Genomic DNA, 16,483 nt, shown 5'->3' with positions numbered 1-16,483 from the left:
CACAATAGCGCTGCTGCCTAGAAAACAAGCTGCGCAGAAGAAGTTGTTCTTTGGGTGGGAGGGTGGGCTAGTGGAAGGAGGGGGCAATCTCTTTTTTTCCCGGGTGGTAGGGGGATGACAGGAGAAGGGAAGCGGGTGGTGAGAAAGGTACAGAGGGCAGGGTTTGGGGGCTGGGAAGGAAAGGGAAAAGATTAGGGTTTGGGGATGATGAAAGGGCTTTCTACGGGTAAGGATGGCAAAGGGTGGCAGTGACGGAAAGTCAGGCAACCTGTCCTGTCCGTCTTTTTGTATCGTGAATTGGAAAGACTGCAAGGGGGAGGGGAGTTGCTTGCGCCCTAAAGGAGGAGTTATTCAGATTCATTGCAGTGGGCGGCGGCTGCAAAACGCACCATTCTTCTTGTTTTTGCTCTGCAAAGCAGCCTTTTCAAGGGTTGGCTTGGGTGACAAAATGTCTTGTGTAGGCGTGGGTTTGTCTCCCTCTCGCTCTCTCTCCCTAAGATGTGTCCGGCATAGGCCAGGGTGCCACTCGAGGCCCAAACCAATTCTGGTTATCGCTTCTCGGCCTTTTGGCTAAGATCAAGTGTAGTATCTGTTCTTATCAGTTTAATATCTGATACGTCCCCTATCTGGGGACCATATATTAAATGGATTTTTAGAACAGGGAGATGGAAAAAGAGCTTGCTCTGTCCACTCCACGCATTGACCTGGTATTGCAGTACCTCCAGGAACGGTGCACCCCTTCTTAACCCAGTTTCCAAAAGCAGAACTCGATTCACCTGATTCATATTAGCCCGATTAGCGAATTGAAATGAATTTTTATCTAACACACTTTTTACTTGCTTTATTCATCCAAATAGCAAACTCATCACCACTCAACTTCACCAACTCTGCTATGTCCCGTGCAGTATCTTGTTGTCAGTCTAATCTAGATCATGTGTAATTGAATGGAATAGATCCCTTTTGGACAAAGTGGAGTCAGATGCTGCAGTGACCACAGGTGTGAGAGGATCTACAATTGGCATCTGGTGTTATCTCTCTGCTTCCACTCCAAATAAAGTTACCTGTTGTTACCTGAACGTCAAATACTAAGAATGGGCGGCCTATGAAAGAATTAGTACTTTCATTAAGTATACTAAACCGGCTAATTGGGAATAGACAAACTGTAAAAAGCCCTCTGAGAAAGCCCCTCTCTAACCTTTGTTAGTAAGCTTTTCTGTAGCCTGCCTGTTGATGTATTTTCGGTTTGAACAGTGCACAACATGAAGAGACGGAACACTGGCGGCTTGTCACAATGCCCCCCGATGACATCACAATAGCGCTGCTGCCTAGAAAACAAGCTGCGCAGAAGAAGTTGTTCTTTGGGTGGGAGGGTGGGCTAGTGGAAGGAGGGGGCAATCTCTTTTTTTCCCGGGTGGTAGGGGGATGACAGGAGAAGGGAAGCGGGTGGTGAGAAAGGTACAGAGGGCAGGGTTTGGGGGCTGGGAAGGAAAGGGAAAAGATTAGGGTTTGGGGATGATGAAAGGGCTTTCTACGGGTAAGGATGGCAAAGGGTGGCAGTGACGGAAAGTCAGGCAACCTGTCCTGTCCGTCTTTTTGTATCGTGAATTGGAAAGACTGCAAGGGGGAGGGGAGTTGCTTGCGCCCTAAAGGAGGAGTTATTCAGATTCATTGCAGTGGGCGGCGGCTGCAAAACGCACCATTCTTCTTGTTTTTGCTCTGCAAAGCAGCCTTTTCAAGGGTTGGCTTGGGTGACAAAATGTCTTGTGTAGGCGTGGGTTTGTCTCCCTCTCGCTCTCTCTCCCTAAGATGTGTCCGGCATAGGCCAGGGTGCCACTCGAGGCCCAAACCAATTCTGGTTATCGCTTCTCGGCCTTTTGGCTAAGATCAAGTGTAGTATCTGTTCTTATCAGTTTAATATCTGATACGTCCCCTATCTGGGGACCATATATTAAATGGATTTTTAGAACAGGGAGATGGAAAAAGAGCTTGCTCTGTCCACTCCACGCATTGACCTGGTATTGCAGTACCTCCAGGAACGGTGCACCCCTTCTTAACCCAGTTTCCAAAAGCAGAACTCGATTCACCTGATTCATATTAGCCCGATTAGCGAATTGAAATGAATTTTTATCTAACACACTTTTTACTTGCTTTATTCATCCAAATAGCAAACTCATCACCACTCAACTTCACCAACTCTGCTATGTCCCGTGCAGTATCTTGTTGTCAGTCTAATCTGGATCATGTGTAATTGAATGGAATAGATCCCTTTTGGACAAAGTGGAGTCAGATGCTGCAGTGACCACAGGTGTGAGAGGATCTACAATTGGCATCTGGTGTTATCTCTCTGCTTCCACTCCAAATAAAGTTACCTGTTGTTACCTGAACGTCAAATACTAAGAATGGGCGGCCTATGAAAGAATTAGTACTTTCATTAAGTATACTAAACCGGCTAATTGGGAATAGACAAACTGTAAAAAGCCCTCTGAGAAAGCCCCTCTCTAACCTTTGTTAGTAAGCTTTTCTGTAGCCTGCCTGTTGATGTATTTTCGGTTTGAACAGTGCACAACATGAAGAGACGGAACACTGGCGGCTTGTCACAATGCCCCCCGATGACATCACAATAGCGCTGCTGCCTAGAAAACAAGCTGCGCAGAAGAAGTTGTTCTTTGGGTGGGAGGGTGGGCTAGTGGAAGGAGGGGGCAATCTCTTTTTTTCCCGGGTGGTAGGGGGATGACAGGAGAAGGGAAGCGGGTGGTGAGAAAGGTACAGAGGGCAGGGTTTGGGGGCTGGGAAGGAAAGGGAAAAGATTAGGGTTTGGGGATGATGAAAGGGCTTTCTACGGGTAAGGATGGCAAAGGGTGGCAGTGACGGAAAGTCAGGCAACCTGTCCTGTCCGTCTTTTTGTATCGTGAATTGGAAAGACTGCAAGGGGGAGGGGAGTTGCTTGCGCCCTAAAGGAGGAGTTATTCAGATTCATTGCAGTGGGCGGCGGCTGCAAAACGCACCATTCTTCTTGTTTTTGCTCTGCAAAGCAGCCTTTTCAAGGGTTGGCTTGGGTGACAAAATGTCTTGTGTAGGCGTGGGTTTGTCTCCCTCTCGCTCTCTCTCCCTAAGATGTGTCCGGCATAGGCCAGGGTGCCACTCGAGGCCCAAACCAATTCTGGTTATCGCTTCTCGGCCTTTTGGCTAAGATCAAGTGTAGTATCTGTTCTTATCAGTTTAATATCTGATACGTCCCCTATCTGGGGACCATATATTAAATGGATTTTTAGAACAGGGAGATGGAAAAAGAGCTTGCTCTGTCCACTCCACGCATTGACCTGGTATTGCAGTACCTCCAGGAACGGTGCACCCCTTCTTAACCCAGTTTCCAAAAGCAGAACTCGATTCACCTGATTCATATTAGCCCGATTAGCGAATTGAAATGAATTTTTATCTAACACACTTTTTACTTGCTTTATTCATCCAAATAGCAAACTCATCACCACTCAACTTCACCAACTCTGCTATGTCCCGTGCAGTATCTTGTTGTCAGTCTAATCTAGATCATGTGTAATTGAATGGAATAGATCCCTTTTGGACAAAGTGGAGTCAGATGCTGCAGTGACCACAGGTGTGAGAGGATCTACAATTGGCATCTGGTGTTATCTCTCTGCTTCCACTCCAAATAAAGTTACCTGTTGTTACCTGAACGTCAAATACTAAGAATGGGCGGCCTATGAAAGAATTAGTACTTTCATTAAGTATACTAAACCGGCTAATTGGGAATAGACAAACTGTAAAAAGCCCTCTGAGAAAGCCCCTCTCTAACCTTTGTTAGTAAGCTTTTCTGTAGCCTGCCTGTTGATGTATTTTCGGTTTGAACAGTGCACAACATGAAGAGACGGAACACTGGCGGCTTGTCACAATGCCCCCCGATGACATCACAATAGCGCTGCTGCCTAGAAAACAAGCTGCGCAGAAGAAGTTGTTCTTTGGGTGGGAGGGTGGGCTAGTGGAAGGAGGGGGCAATCTCTTTTTTTCCCGGGTGGTAGGGGGATGACAGGAGAAGGGAAGCGGGTGGTGAGAAAGGTACAGAGGGCAGGGTTTGGGGGCTGGGAAGGAAAGGGAAAAGATTAGGGTTTGGGGATGATGAAAGGGCTTTCTACGGGTAAGGATGGCAAAGGGTGGCAGTGACGGAAAGTCAGGCAACCTGTCCTGTCCGTCTTTTTGTATCGTGAATTGGAAAGACTGCAAGGGGGAGGGGAGTTGCTTGCGCCCTAAAGGAGGAGTTATTCAGATTCATTGCAGTGGGCGGCGGCTGCAAAACGCACCATTCTTCTTGTTTTTGCTCTGCAAAGCAGCCTTTTCAAGGGTTGGCTTGGGTGACAAAATGTCTTGTGTAGGCGTGGGTTTGTCTCCCTCTCGCTCTCTCTCCCTAAGATGTGTCCGGCATAGGCCAGGGTGCCACTCGAGGCCCAAACCAATTCTGGTTATCGCTTCTCGGCCTTTTGGCTAAGATCAAGTGTAGTATCTGTTCTTATCAGTTTAATATCTGATACGTCCCCTATCTGGGGACCATATATTAAATGGATTTTTAGAACAGGGAGATGGAAAAAGAGCTTGCTCTGTCCACTCCACGCATTGACCTGGTATTGCAGTACCTCCAGGAACGGTGCACCCCTTCTTAACCCAGTTTCCAAAAGCAGAACTCGATTCACCTGATTCATATTAGCCCGATTAGCGAATTGAAATGAATTTTTATCTAACACACTTTTTACTTGCTTTATTCATCCAAATAGCAAACTCATCACCACTCAACTTCACCAACTCTGCTATGTCCCGTGCAGTATCTTGTTGTCAGTCTAATCTAGATCATGTGTAATTGAATGGAATAGATCCCTTTTGGACAAAGTGGAGTCAGATGCTGCAGTGACCACAGGTGTGAGAGGATCTACAATTGGCATCTGGTGTTATCTCTCTGCTTCCACTCCAAATAAAGTTACCTGTTGTTACCTGAACGTCAAATACTAAGAATGGGCGGCCTATGAAAGAATTAGTACTTTCATTAAGTATACTAAACCGGCTAATTGGGAATAGACAAACTGTAAAAAGCCCTCTGAGAAAGCCCCTCTCTAACCTTTGTTAGTAAGCTTTTCTGTAGCCTGCCTGTTGATGTATTTTCGGTTTGAACAGTGCACAACATGAAGAGACGGAACACTGGCGGCTTGTCACAATGCCCCCCGATGACATCACAATAGCGCTGCTGCCTAGAAAACAAGCTGCGCAGAAGAAGTTGTTCTTTGGGTGGGAGGGTGGGCTAGTGGAAGGAGGGGGCAATCTCTTTTTTTCCCGGGTGGTAGGGGGATGACAGGAGAAGGGAAGCGGGTGGTGAGAAAGGTACAGAGGGCAGGGTTTGGGGGCTGGGAAGGAAAGGGAAAAGATTAGGGTTTGGGGATGATGAAAGGGCTTTCTACGGGTAAGGATGGCAAAGGGTGGCAGTGACGGAAAGTCAGGCAACCTGTCCTGTCCGTCTTTTTGTATCGTGAATTGGAAAGACTGCAAGGGGGAGGGGAGTTGCTTGCGCCCTAAAGGAGGAGTTATTCAGATTCATTGCAGTGGGCGGCGGCTGCAAAACGCACCATTCTTCTTGTTTTTGCTCTGCAAAGCAGCCTTTTCAAGGGTTGGCTTGGGTGACAAAATGTCTTGTGTAGGCGTGGGTTTGTCTCCCTCTCGCTCTCTCTCCCTAAGATGTGTCCGGCATAGGCCAGGGTGCCACTCGAGGCCCAAACCAATTCTGGTTATCGCTTCTCGGCCTTTTGGCTAAGATCAAGTGTAGTATCTGTTCTTATCAGTTTAATATCTGATACGTCCCCTATCTGGGGACCATATATTAAATGGATTTTTAGAACAGGGAGATGGAAAAAGAGCTTGCTCTGTCCACTCCACGCATTGACCTGGTATTGCAGTACCTCCAGGAACGGTGCACCCCTTCTTAACCCAGTTTCCAAAAGCAGAACTCGATTCACCTGATTCATATTAGCCCGATTAGCGAATTGAAATGAATTTTTATCTAACACACTTTTTACTTGCTTTATTCATCCAAATAGCAAACTCATCACCACTCAACTTCACCAACTCTGCTATGTCCCGTGCAGTATCTTGTTGTCAGTCTAATCTAGATCATGTGTAATTGAATGGAATAGATCCCTTTTGGACAAAGTGGAGTCAGATGCTGCAGTGACCACAGGTGTGAGAGGATCTACAATTGGCATCTGGTGTTATCTCTCTGCTTCCACTCCAAATAAAGTTACCTGTTGTTACCTGAACGTCAAATACTAAGAATGGGCGGCCTATGAAAGAATTAGTACTTTCATTAAGTATACTAAACCGGCTAATTGGGAATAGACAAACTGTAAAAAGCCCTCTGAGAAAGCCCCTCTCTAACCTTTGTTAGTAAGCTTTTCTGTAGCCTGCCTGTTGATGTATTTTCGGTTTGAACAGTGCACAACATGAAGAGACGGAACACTGGCGGCTTGTCACAATGCCCCCCGATGACATCACAATAGCGCTGCTGCCTAGAAAACAAGCTGCGCAGAAGAAGTTGTTCTTTGGGTGGGAGGGTGGGCTAGTGGAAGGAGGGGGCAATCTCTTTTTTTCCCGGGTGGTAGGGGGATGACAGGAGAAGGGAAGCGGGTGGTGAGAAAGGTACAGAGGGCAGGGTTTGGGGGCTGGGAAGGAAAGGGAAAAGATTAGGGTTTGGGGATGATGAAAGGGCTTTCTACGGGTAAGGATGGCAAAGGGTGGCAGTGACGGAAAGTCAGGCAACCTGTCCTGTCCGTCTTTTTGTATCGTGAATTGGAAAGACTGCAAGGGGGAGGGGAGTTGCTTGCGCCCTAAAGGAGGAGTTATTCAGATTCATTGCAGTGGGCGGCGGCTGCAAAACGCACCATTCTTCTTGTTTTTGCTCTGCAAAGCAGCCTTTTCAAGGGTTGGCTTGGGTGACAAAATGTCTTGTGTAGGCGTGGGTTTGTCTCCCTCTCGCTCTCTCTCCCTAAGATGTGTCCGGCATAGGCCAGGGTGCCACTCGAGGCCCAAACCAATTCTGGTTATCGCTTCTCGGCCTTTTGGCTAAGATCAAGTGTAGTATCTGTTCTTATCAGTTTAATATCTGATACGTCCCCTATCTGGGGACCATATATTAAATGGATTTTTAGAACAGGGAGATGGAAAAAGAGCTTGCTCTGTCCACTCCACGCATTGACCTGGTATTGCAGTACCTCCAGGAACGGTGCACCCCTTCTTAACCCAGTTTCCAAAAGCAGAACTCGATTCACCTGATTCATATTAGCCCGATTAGCGAATTGAAATGAATTTTTATCTAACACACTTTTTACTTGCTTTATTCATCCAAATAGCAAACTCATCACCACTCAACTTCACCAACTCTGCTATGTCCCGTGCAGTATCTTGTTGTCAGTCTAATCTAGATCATGTGTAATTGAATGGAATAGATCCCTTTTGGACAAAGTGGAGTCAGATGCTGCAGTGACCACAGGTGTGAGAGGATCTACAATTGGCATCTGGTGTTATCTCTCTGCTTCCACTCCAAATAAAGTTACCTGTTGTTACCTGAACGTCAAATACTAAGAATGGGCGGCCTATGAAAGAATTAGTACTTTCATTAAGTATACTAAACCGGCTAATTGGGAATAGACAAACTGTAAAAAGCCCTCTGAGAAAGCCCCTCTCTAACCTTTGTTAGTAAGCTTTTCTGTAGCCTGCCTGTTGATGTATTTTCGGTTTGAACAGTGCACAACATGAAGAGACGGAACACTGGCGGCTTGTCACAATGCCCCCCGATGACATCACAATAGCGCTGCTGCCTAGAAAACAAGCTGCGCAGAAGAAGTTGTTCTTTGGGTGGGAGGGTGGGCTAGTGGAAGGAGGGGGCAATCTCTTTTTTTCCCGGGTGGTAGGGGGATGACAGGAGAAGGGAAGCGGGTGGTGAGAAAGGTACAGAGGGCAGGGTTTGGGGGCTGGGAAGGAAAGGGAAAAGATTAGGGTTTGGGGATGATGAAAGGGCTTTCTACGGGTAAGGATGGCAAAGGGTGGCAGTGACGGAAAGTCAGGCAACCTGTCCTGTCCGTCTTTTTGTATCGTGAATTGGAAAGACTGCAAGGGGGAGGGGAGTTGCTTGCGCCCTAAAGGAGGAGTTATTCAGATTCATTGCAGTGGGCGGCGGCTGCAAAACGCACCATTCTTCTTGTTTTTGCTCTGCAAAGCAGCCTTTTCAAGGGTTGGCTTGGGTGACAAAATGTCTTGTGTAGGCGTGGGTTTGTCTCCCTCTCGCTCTCTCTCCCTAAGATGTGTCCGGCATAGGCCAGGGTGCCACTCGAGGCCCAAACCAATTCTGGTTATCGCTTCTCGGCCTTTTGGCTAAGATCAAGTGTAGTATCTGTTCTTATCAGTTTAATATCTGATACGTCCCCTATCTGGGGACCATATATTAAATGGATTTTTAGAACAGGGAGATGGAAAAAGAGCTTGCTCTGTCCACTCCACGCATTGACCTGGTATTGCAGTACCTCCAGGAACGGTGCACCCCTTCTTAACCCAGTTTCCAAAAGCAGAACTCGATTCACCTGATTCATATTAGCCCGATTAGCGAATTGAAATGAATTTTTATCTAACACACTTTTTACTTGCTTTATTCATCCAAATAGCAAACTCATCACCACTCAACTTCACCAACTCTGCTATGTCCCGTGCAGTATCTTGTTGTCAGTCTAATCTAGATCATGTGTAATTGAATGGAATAGATCCCTTTTGGACAAAGTGGAGTCAGATGCTGCAGTGACCACAGGTGTGAGAGGATCTACAATTGGCATCTGGTGTTATCTCTCTGCTTCCACTCCAAATAAAGTTACCTGTTGTTACCTGAACGTCAAATACTAAGAATGGGCGGCCTATGAAAGAATTAGTACTTTCATTAAGTATACTAAACCGGCTAATTGGGAATAGACAAACTGTAAAAAGCCCTCTGAGAAAGCCCCTCTCTAACCTTTGTTAGTAAGCTTTTCTGTAGCCTGCCTGTTGATGTATTTTCGGTTTGAACAGTGCACAACATGAAGAGACGGAACACTGGCGGCTTGTCACAATGCCCCCCGATGACATCACAATAGCGCTGCTGCCTAGAAAACAAGCTGCGCAGAAGAAGTTGTTCTTTGGGTGGGAGGGTGGGCTAGTGGAAGGAGGGGGCAATCTCTTTTTTTCCCGGGTGGTAGGGGGATGACAGGAGAAGGGAAGCGGGTGGTGAGAAAGGTACAGAGGGCAGGGTTTGGGGGCTGGGAAGGAAAGGGAAAAGATTAGGGTTTGGGGATGATGAAAGGGCTTTCTACGGGTAAGGATGGCAAAGGGTGGCAGTGACGGAAAGTCAGGCAACCTGTCCTGTCCGTCTTTTTGTATCGTGAATTGGAAAGACTGCAAGGGGGAGGGGAGTTGCTTGCGCCCTAAAGGAGGAGTTATTCAGATTCATTGCAGTGGGCGGCGGCTGCAAAACGCACCATTCTTCTTGTTTTTGCTCTGCAAAGCAGCCTTTTCAAGGGTTGGCTTGGGTGACAAAATGTCTTGTGTAGGCGTGGGTTTGTCTCCCTCTCGCTCTCTCTCCCTAAGATGTGTCCGGCATAGGCCAGGGTGCCACTCGAGGCCCAAACCAATTCTGGTTATCGCTTCTCGGCCTTTTGGCTAAGATCAAGTGTAGTATCTGTTCTTATCAGTTTAATATCTGATACGTCCCCTATCTGGGGACCATATATTAAATGGATTTTTAGAACAGGGAGATGGAAAAAGAGCTTGCTCTGTCCACTCCACGCATTGACCTGGTATTGCAGTACCTCCAGGAACGGTGCACCCCTTCTTAACCCAGTTTCCAAAAGCAGAACTCGATTCACCTGATTCATATTAGCCCGATTAGCGAATTGAAATGAATTTTTATCTAACACACTTTTTACTTGCTTTATTCATCCAAATAGCAAACTCATCACCACTCAACTTCACCAACTCTGCTATGTCCCGTGCAGTATCTTGTTGTCAGTCTAATCTAGATCATGTGTAATTGAATGGAATAGATCCCTTTTGGACAAAGTGGAGTCAGATGCTGCAGTGACCACAGGTGTGAGAGGATCTACAATTGGCATCTGGTGTTATCTCTCTGCTTCCACTCCAAATAAAGTTACCTGTTGTTACCTGAACGTCAAATACTAAGAATGGGCGGCCTATGAAAGAATTAGTACTTTCATTAAGTATACTAAACCGGCTAATTGGGAATAGACAAACTGTAAAAAGCCCTCTGAGAAAGCCCCTCTCTAACCTTTGTTAGTAAGCTTTTCTGTAGCCTGCCTGTTGATGTATTTTCGGTTTGAACAGTGCACAACATGAAGAGACGGAACACTGGCGGCTTGTCACAATGCCCCCCGATGACATCACAATAGCGCTGCTGCCTAGAAAACAAGCTGCGCAGAAGAAGTTGTTCTTTGGGTGGGAGGGTGGGCTAGTGGAAGGAGGGGGCAATCTCTTTTTTTCCCGGGTGGTAGGGGGATGACAGGAGAAGGGAAGCGGGTGGTGAGAAAGGTACAGAGGGCAGGGTTTGGGGGCTGGGAAGGAAAGGGAAAAGATTAGGGTTTGGGGATGATGAAAGGGCTTTCTACGGGTAAGGATGGCAAAGGGTGGCAGTGACGGAAAGTCAGGCAACCTGTCCTGTCCGTCTTTTTGTATCGTGAATTGGAAAGACTGCAAGGGGGAGGGGAGTTGCTTGCGCCCTAAAGGAGGAGTTATTCAGATTCATTGCAGTGGGCGGCGGCTGCAAAACGCACCATTCTTCTTGTTTTTGCTCTGCAAAGCAGCCTTTTCAAGGGTTGGCTTGGGTGACAAAATGTCTTGTGTAGGCGTGGGTTTGTCTCCCTCTCGCTCTCTCTCCCTAAGATGTGTCCGGCATAGGCCAGGGTGCCACTCGAGGCCCAAACCAATTCTGGTTATCGCTTCTCGGCCTTTTGGCTAAGATCAAGTGTAGTATCTGTTCTTATCAGTTTAATATCTGATACGTCCCCTATCTGGGGACCATATATTAAATGGATTTTTAGAACAGGGAGATGGAAAAAGAGCTTGCTCTGTCCACTCCACGCATTGACCTGGTATTGCAGTACCTCCAGGAACGGTGCACCCCTTCTTAACCCAGTTTCCAAAAGCAGAACTCGATTCACCTGATTCATATTAGCCCGATTAGCGAATTGAAATGAATTTTTATCTAACACACTTTTTACTTGCTTTATTCATCCAAATAGCAAACTCATCACCACTCAACTTCACCAACTCTGCTATGTCCCGTGCAGTATCTTGTTGTCAGTCTAATCTAGATCATGTGTAATTGAATGGAATAGATCCCTTTTGGACAAAGTGGAGTCAGATGCTGCAGTGACCACAGGTGTGAGAGGATCTACAATTGGCATCTGGTGTTATCTCTCTGCTTCCACTCCAAATAAAGTTACCTGTTGTTACCTGAACGTCAAATACTAAGAATGGGCGGCCTATGAAAGAATTAGTACTTTCATTAAGTATACTAAACCGGCTAATTGGGAATAGACAAACTGTAAAAAGCCCTCTGAGAAAGCCCCTCTCTAACCTTTGTTAGTAAGCTTTTCTGTAGCCTGCCTGTTGATGTATTTTCGGTTTGAACAGTGCACAACATGAAGAGACGGAACACTGGCGGCTTGTCACAATGCCCCCCGATGACATCACAATAGCGCTGCTGCCTAGAAAACAAGCTGCGCAGAAGAAGTTGTTCTTTGGGTGGGAGGGTGGGCTAGTGGAAGGAGGGGGCAATCTCTTTTTTTCCCGGGTGGTAGGGGGATGACAGGAGAAGGGAAGCGGGTGGTGAGAAAGGTACAGAGGGCAGGGTTTGGGGGCTGGGAAGGAAAGGGAAAAGATTAGGGTTTGGGGATGATGAAAGGGCTTTCTACGGGTAAGGATGGCAAAGGGTGGCAGTGACGGAAAGTCAGGCAACCTGTCCTGTCCGTCTTTTTGTATCGTGAATTGGAAAGACTGCAAGGGGGAGGGGAGTTGCTTGCGCCCTAAAGGAGGAGTTATTCAGATTCATTGCAGTGGGCGGCGGCTGCAAAACGCACCATTCTTCTTGTTTTTGCTCTGCAAAGCAGCCTTTTCAAGGGTTGGCTTGGGTGACAAAATGTCTTGTGTAGGCGTGGGTTTGTCTCCCTCTCGCTCTCTCTCCCTAAGATGTGTCCGGCATAGGCCAGGGTGCCACTCGAGGCCCAAACCAATTCTGGTTATCGCTTCTCGGCCTTTTGGCTAAGATCAAGTGTAGTATCTGTTCTTATCAGTTTAATATCTGATACGTCCCCTATCTGGGGACCATATATTAAATGGATTTTTAGAACAGGGAGATGGAAAAAGAGCTTGCTCTGTCCACTCCACGCATTGACCTGGTATTGCAGTACCTCCAGGAACGGTGCACCCCTTCTTAACCCAGTTTCCAAAAGCAGAACTCGATTCACCTGATTCATATTAGCCCGATTAGCGAATTGAAATGAATTTTTATCTAACACACTTTTTACTTGCTTTATTCATCCAAATAGCAAACTCATCACCACTCAACTTCACCAACTCTGCTATGTCCCGTGCAGTATCTTGTTGTCAGTCTAATCTAGATCATGTGTAATTGAATGGAATAGATCCCTTTTGGACAAAGTGGAGTCAGATGCTGCAGTGACCACAGGTGTGAGAGGATCTACAATTGGCATCTGGTGTTATCTCTCTGCTTCCACTCCAAATAAAGTTACCTGTTGTTACCTGAACGTCAAATACTAAGAATGGGCGGCCTATGAAAGAATTAGTACTTTCATTAAGTATACTAAACCGGCTAATTGGGAATAGACAAACTGTAAAAAGCCCTCTGAGAAAGCCCCTCTCTAACCTTTGTTAGTAAGCTTTTCTGTAGCCTGCCTGTTGATGTATTTTCGGTTTGAACAGTGCACAACATGAAGAGACGGAACACTGGCGGCTTGTCACAATGCCCCCCGATGACATCACAATAGCGCTGCTGCCTAGAAAACAAGCTGCGCAGAAGAAGTTGTTCTTTGGGTGGGAGGGTGGGCTAGTGGAAGGAGGGGGCAATCTCTTTTTTTACCGGGTGGTAGGGGGATGACAGGAGAAGGGAAGCGGGTGGTGAGAAAGGTACAGAGGGCAGGGTTTGGGGGCTGGGAAGGAAAGGGAAAAGATTAGGGTTTGGGGATGATGAAAGGGCTTTCTACGGGTAAGGATGGCAAAGGGTGGCAGTGACGGAAAGTCAGGCAACCTGTCCTGTCCGTCTTTTTGTATCGTGAATTGGAAAGACTGCAAGGGGGAGGGGAGTTGCTTGCGCCCTAAAGGAGGAGTTATTCAGATTCATTGCAGTGGGCGGCGGCTGCAAAACGCACCATTCTTCTTGTTTTTGCTCTGCAAAGCAGCCTGTTCAAGGGTTGGCTTGGGTGACAAAATGTCTTGTGTAGGCGTGGGTTTGTCTCCCTCTCGCTCTCTCTCCCTAAGATGTGTCCGGCATAGGCCAGGGTGCCACTCGAGGCCCAAACCAATTCTGGTTATCGCTTCTCGGCCTTTTGGCTAAGATCAAGTGTAGTATCTGTTCTTATCAGTTTAATATCTGATACGTCCCCTATCTGGGGACCATATATTAAATGGATTTTTAGAACAGGGAGATGGAAAAAGAGCTTGCTCTGTCCACTCCACGCATTGACCTGGTATTGCAGTACCTCCAGGAACGGTGCACCCCTTCTTAACCCAGTTTCCAAAAGCAGAACTCGATTCACCTGATTCATATTAGCCCGATTAGCGAATTGAAATGAATTTTTATCTAACACACTTTTTACTTGCTTTATTCATCCAAATAGCAAACTCATCACCACTCAACTTCACCAACTCTGCTATGTCCCGTGCAGTATCTTGTTGTCAGTCTAATCTAGATCATGTGTAATTGAATGGAATAGATCCCTTTTGGACAAAGTGGAGTCAGATGCTGCAGTGACCACAGGTGTGAGAGGATCTACAATTGGCATCTGGTGTTATCTCTCTGCTTCCACTCCAAATAAAGTTACCTGTTGTTACCTGAACGTCAAATACTAAGAATGGGCGGCCTATGAAAGAATTAGTACTTTCATTAAGTATACTAAACCGGCTAATTGGGAATAGACAAACTGTAAAAAGCCCTCTGAGAAAGCCCCTCTCTAACCTTTGTTAGTAAGCTTTTCTGTAGCCTGCCTGTTGATGTATTTTCGGTTTGAACAGTGCACAACATGAAGAGACGGAACACTGGCGGCTTGTCACAATGCCCCCCGATGACATCACAATAGCGCTGCTGCCTAGAAAACAAGCTGCGCAGAAGAAGTTGTTCTTTGGGTGGGAGGGTGGGCTAGTGGAAGGAGGGGGCAATCTCTTTTTTTCCCGGGTGGTAGGGGGATGACAGGAGAAGGGAAGCGGGTGGTGAGAAAGGTACAGAGGGCAGGGTTTGGGGGCTGGGAAGGAAAGGGAAAAGATTAGGGTTTGGGGATGATGAAAGGGCTTTCTACGGGTAAGGATGGCAAAGGGTGGCAGTGACGGAAAGTCAGGCAACCTGTCCTGTCCGTCTTTTTGTATCGTGAATTGGAAAGACTGCAAGGGGGAGGGGAGTTGCTTGCGCCCTAAAGGAGGAGTTATTCAGATTCATTGCAGTGGGCGGCGGCTGCAAAACGCACCATTCTTCTTGTTTTTGCTCTGCAAAGCAGCCTTTTCAAGGGTTGGCTTGGGTGACAAAATGTCTTGTGTAGGCGTGGGTTTGTCTCCCTCTCGCTCTCTCTCCCTAAGATGTGTCCGGCATAGGCCAGGGTGCCACTCGAGGCCCAAACCAATTCTGGTTATCGCTTCTCGGCCTTTTGGCTAAGATCAAGTGTAGTATCTGTTCTTATCAGTTTAATATCTGATACGTCCCCTATCTGGGGACCATATATTAAATGGATTTTTAGAACAGGGAGATGGAAAAAGAGCTTGCTCTGTCCACTCCACGCATTGACCTGGTATTGCAGTACCTCCAGGAACGGTGCACCCCTTCTTAACCCAGTTTCCAAAAGCAGAACTCGATTCACCTGATTCATATTAGCCCGATTAGCGAATTGAAATGAATTTTTATCTAACACACTTTTTACTTGCTTTATTCATCCAAATAGCAAACTCATCACCACTCAACTTCACCAACTCTGCTATGTCCCGTGCAGTATCTTGTTGTCAGTCTAATCTAGATCATGTGTAATTGAATGGAATAGATCCCTTTTGGACAAAGTGGAGTCAGATGCTGCAGTGACCACAGGTGTGAGAGGATCTACAATTGGCATCTGGTGTTATCTCTCTGCTTCCACTCCAAATAAAGTTACCTGTTGTTACCTGAACGTCAAATACTAAGAATGGGCGGCCTATGAAAGAATTAGTACTTTCATTAAGTATACTAAACCGGCTAATTGGGAATAGACAAACTGTAAAAAGCCCTCTGAGAAAGCCCCTCTCTAACCTTTGTTAGTAAGCTTTTCTGTAGCCTGCCTGTTGATGTATTTTCGGTTTGAACAGTGCACAACATGAAGAGACGGAACACTGGCGGCTTGTCACAATGCCCCCCGATGACATCACAATAGCGCTGCTGCCTAGAAAACAAGCTGCGCAGAAGAAGTTGTTCTTTGGGTGGGAGGGTGGGCTAGTGGAAGGAGGGGGCAATCTCTTTTTTTCCCGGGTGGTAGGGGGATGACAGGAGAAGGGAAGCGGGTGGTGAGAAAGGTACAGAGGGCAGGGTTTGGGGGCTGGGAAGGAAAGGGAAAAGATTAGGGTTTGGGGATGATGAAAGGGCTTTCTACGGGTAAGGATGGCAAAGGGTGGCAGTGACGGAAAGTCAGGCAACCTGTCCTGTCCGTCTTTTTGTATCGTGAATTGGAAAGACTGCAAGGGGGAGGGGAGTTGCTTGCGCCCTAAAGGAGGAGTTATTCAGATTCATTGCAGTGGGCGGCGGCTGCAAAACGCACCATTCTTCTTGTTTTTGCTCTGCAAAGCAGCCTTTTCAAGGGTTGGCTTGGGTGACAAAATGTCTTGTGTAGGCGTGGGTTTGTCTCCCTCTCGCTCTCTCTCCCTAAGATGTGTCCGGCATAGGCCAGGGTGCCACTCGAGGCCCAAACCAATTCTGGTTATCGCTTCTCGGCCTTTTGGCTAAGATCAAGTGTAGTATCTGTTCTTATCAGTTTAATATCTGATACGTCCCCTATCTGGGGACCATATATTAAATGGATTTTTAGAACAGGGAGATGGAAAAAGAGCTTGCTCTGTCCACTCCACGCATTGACCTGGTATTGCAGTACCTCCAGGAACGGTGCACCCCTTCTTAACCCAGTTTCCAAAAGCAGAACTCGATTCACCTGATTCATAT

At 46.9% G+C, this 16,483-nt stretch overlaps 13 non-coding genes across 13 annotated transcripts; all 13 read left to right on the top strand.

Annotated features, from left to right (window-relative positions):
- The first annotated feature begins 550 nt into the window (after window positions 1-550).
- LOC142284758 (U2 spliceosomal RNA) lies at window positions 551-741 on the top strand. The gene has a single exon (XR_012746234.1). It is a non-coding gene; the product is annotated as a U2 spliceosomal RNA (small nuclear RNA).
- Window positions 742-1,858: 1,117 nt separating this feature from the next.
- LOC142284757 (U2 spliceosomal RNA) lies at window positions 1,859-2,049 on the top strand. Its single transcript, XR_012746233.1, has one exon. It is a non-coding gene; the product is annotated as a U2 spliceosomal RNA (small nuclear RNA).
- Window positions 2,050-3,166: 1,117 nt separating this feature from the next.
- Window positions 3,167-3,357, top strand: LOC142284751 (U2 spliceosomal RNA). The gene has a single exon (XR_012746232.1). It is a non-coding gene; the product is annotated as a U2 spliceosomal RNA (small nuclear RNA).
- Window positions 3,358-4,474: 1,117 nt separating this feature from the next.
- Window positions 4,475-4,665, top strand: LOC142284740 (U2 spliceosomal RNA). The gene has a single exon (XR_012746223.1). It is a non-coding gene; the product is annotated as a U2 spliceosomal RNA (small nuclear RNA).
- A 1,117-nt stretch (window positions 4,666-5,782) lies between these two features.
- LOC142284728 (U2 spliceosomal RNA) lies at window positions 5,783-5,973 on the top strand. Its single transcript, XR_012746213.1, has one exon. It is a non-coding gene; the product is annotated as a U2 spliceosomal RNA (small nuclear RNA).
- Window positions 5,974-7,090: 1,117 nt separating this feature from the next.
- LOC142284716 (U2 spliceosomal RNA) lies at window positions 7,091-7,281 on the top strand. The gene has a single exon (XR_012746202.1). It is a non-coding gene; the product is annotated as a U2 spliceosomal RNA (small nuclear RNA).
- A 1,117-nt stretch (window positions 7,282-8,398) lies between these two features.
- On the top strand, window positions 8,399-8,589 carry LOC142284704 (U2 spliceosomal RNA). The gene has a single exon (XR_012746191.1). It is a non-coding gene; the product is annotated as a U2 spliceosomal RNA (small nuclear RNA).
- Window positions 8,590-9,706: 1,117 nt separating this feature from the next.
- On the top strand, window positions 9,707-9,897 carry LOC142284693 (U2 spliceosomal RNA). Its single transcript, XR_012746180.1, has one exon. It is a non-coding gene; the product is annotated as a U2 spliceosomal RNA (small nuclear RNA).
- Window positions 9,898-11,014: 1,117 nt separating this feature from the next.
- On the top strand, window positions 11,015-11,205 carry LOC142284682 (U2 spliceosomal RNA). Its single transcript, XR_012746168.1, has one exon. It is a non-coding gene; the product is annotated as a U2 spliceosomal RNA (small nuclear RNA).
- Window positions 11,206-12,322: 1,117 nt separating this feature from the next.
- LOC142284671 (U2 spliceosomal RNA) lies at window positions 12,323-12,513 on the top strand. Its single transcript, XR_012746157.1, has one exon. It is a non-coding gene; the product is annotated as a U2 spliceosomal RNA (small nuclear RNA).
- A 1,117-nt stretch (window positions 12,514-13,630) lies between these two features.
- LOC142284794 (U2 spliceosomal RNA) lies at window positions 13,631-13,821 on the top strand. The gene has a single exon (XR_012746269.1). It is a non-coding gene; the product is annotated as a U2 spliceosomal RNA (small nuclear RNA).
- A 1,117-nt stretch (window positions 13,822-14,938) lies between these two features.
- LOC142284782 (U2 spliceosomal RNA) lies at window positions 14,939-15,129 on the top strand. Its single transcript, XR_012746258.1, has one exon. It is a non-coding gene; the product is annotated as a U2 spliceosomal RNA (small nuclear RNA).
- Window positions 15,130-16,246: 1,117 nt separating this feature from the next.
- LOC142284770 (U2 spliceosomal RNA) lies at window positions 16,247-16,437 on the top strand. Its single transcript, XR_012746246.1, has one exon. It is a non-coding gene; the product is annotated as a U2 spliceosomal RNA (small nuclear RNA).
- Window positions 16,438-16,483: the final 46 nt, after the last annotated feature.

This window comes from Anomaloglossus baeobatrachus, unplaced genomic scaffold, assembly GCF_048569485.1.
Source record: "Anomaloglossus baeobatrachus isolate aAnoBae1 unplaced genomic scaffold, aAnoBae1.hap1 Scaffold_573, whole genome shotgun sequence".
Taxonomy (NCBI): domain Eukaryota; kingdom Metazoa; phylum Chordata; class Amphibia; order Anura; family Aromobatidae; genus Anomaloglossus; species Anomaloglossus baeobatrachus.
The sequence above is the reverse complement of the archived record's forward strand: the minus strand, read 5'-3'. Positions and strand labels throughout refer to the sequence as shown.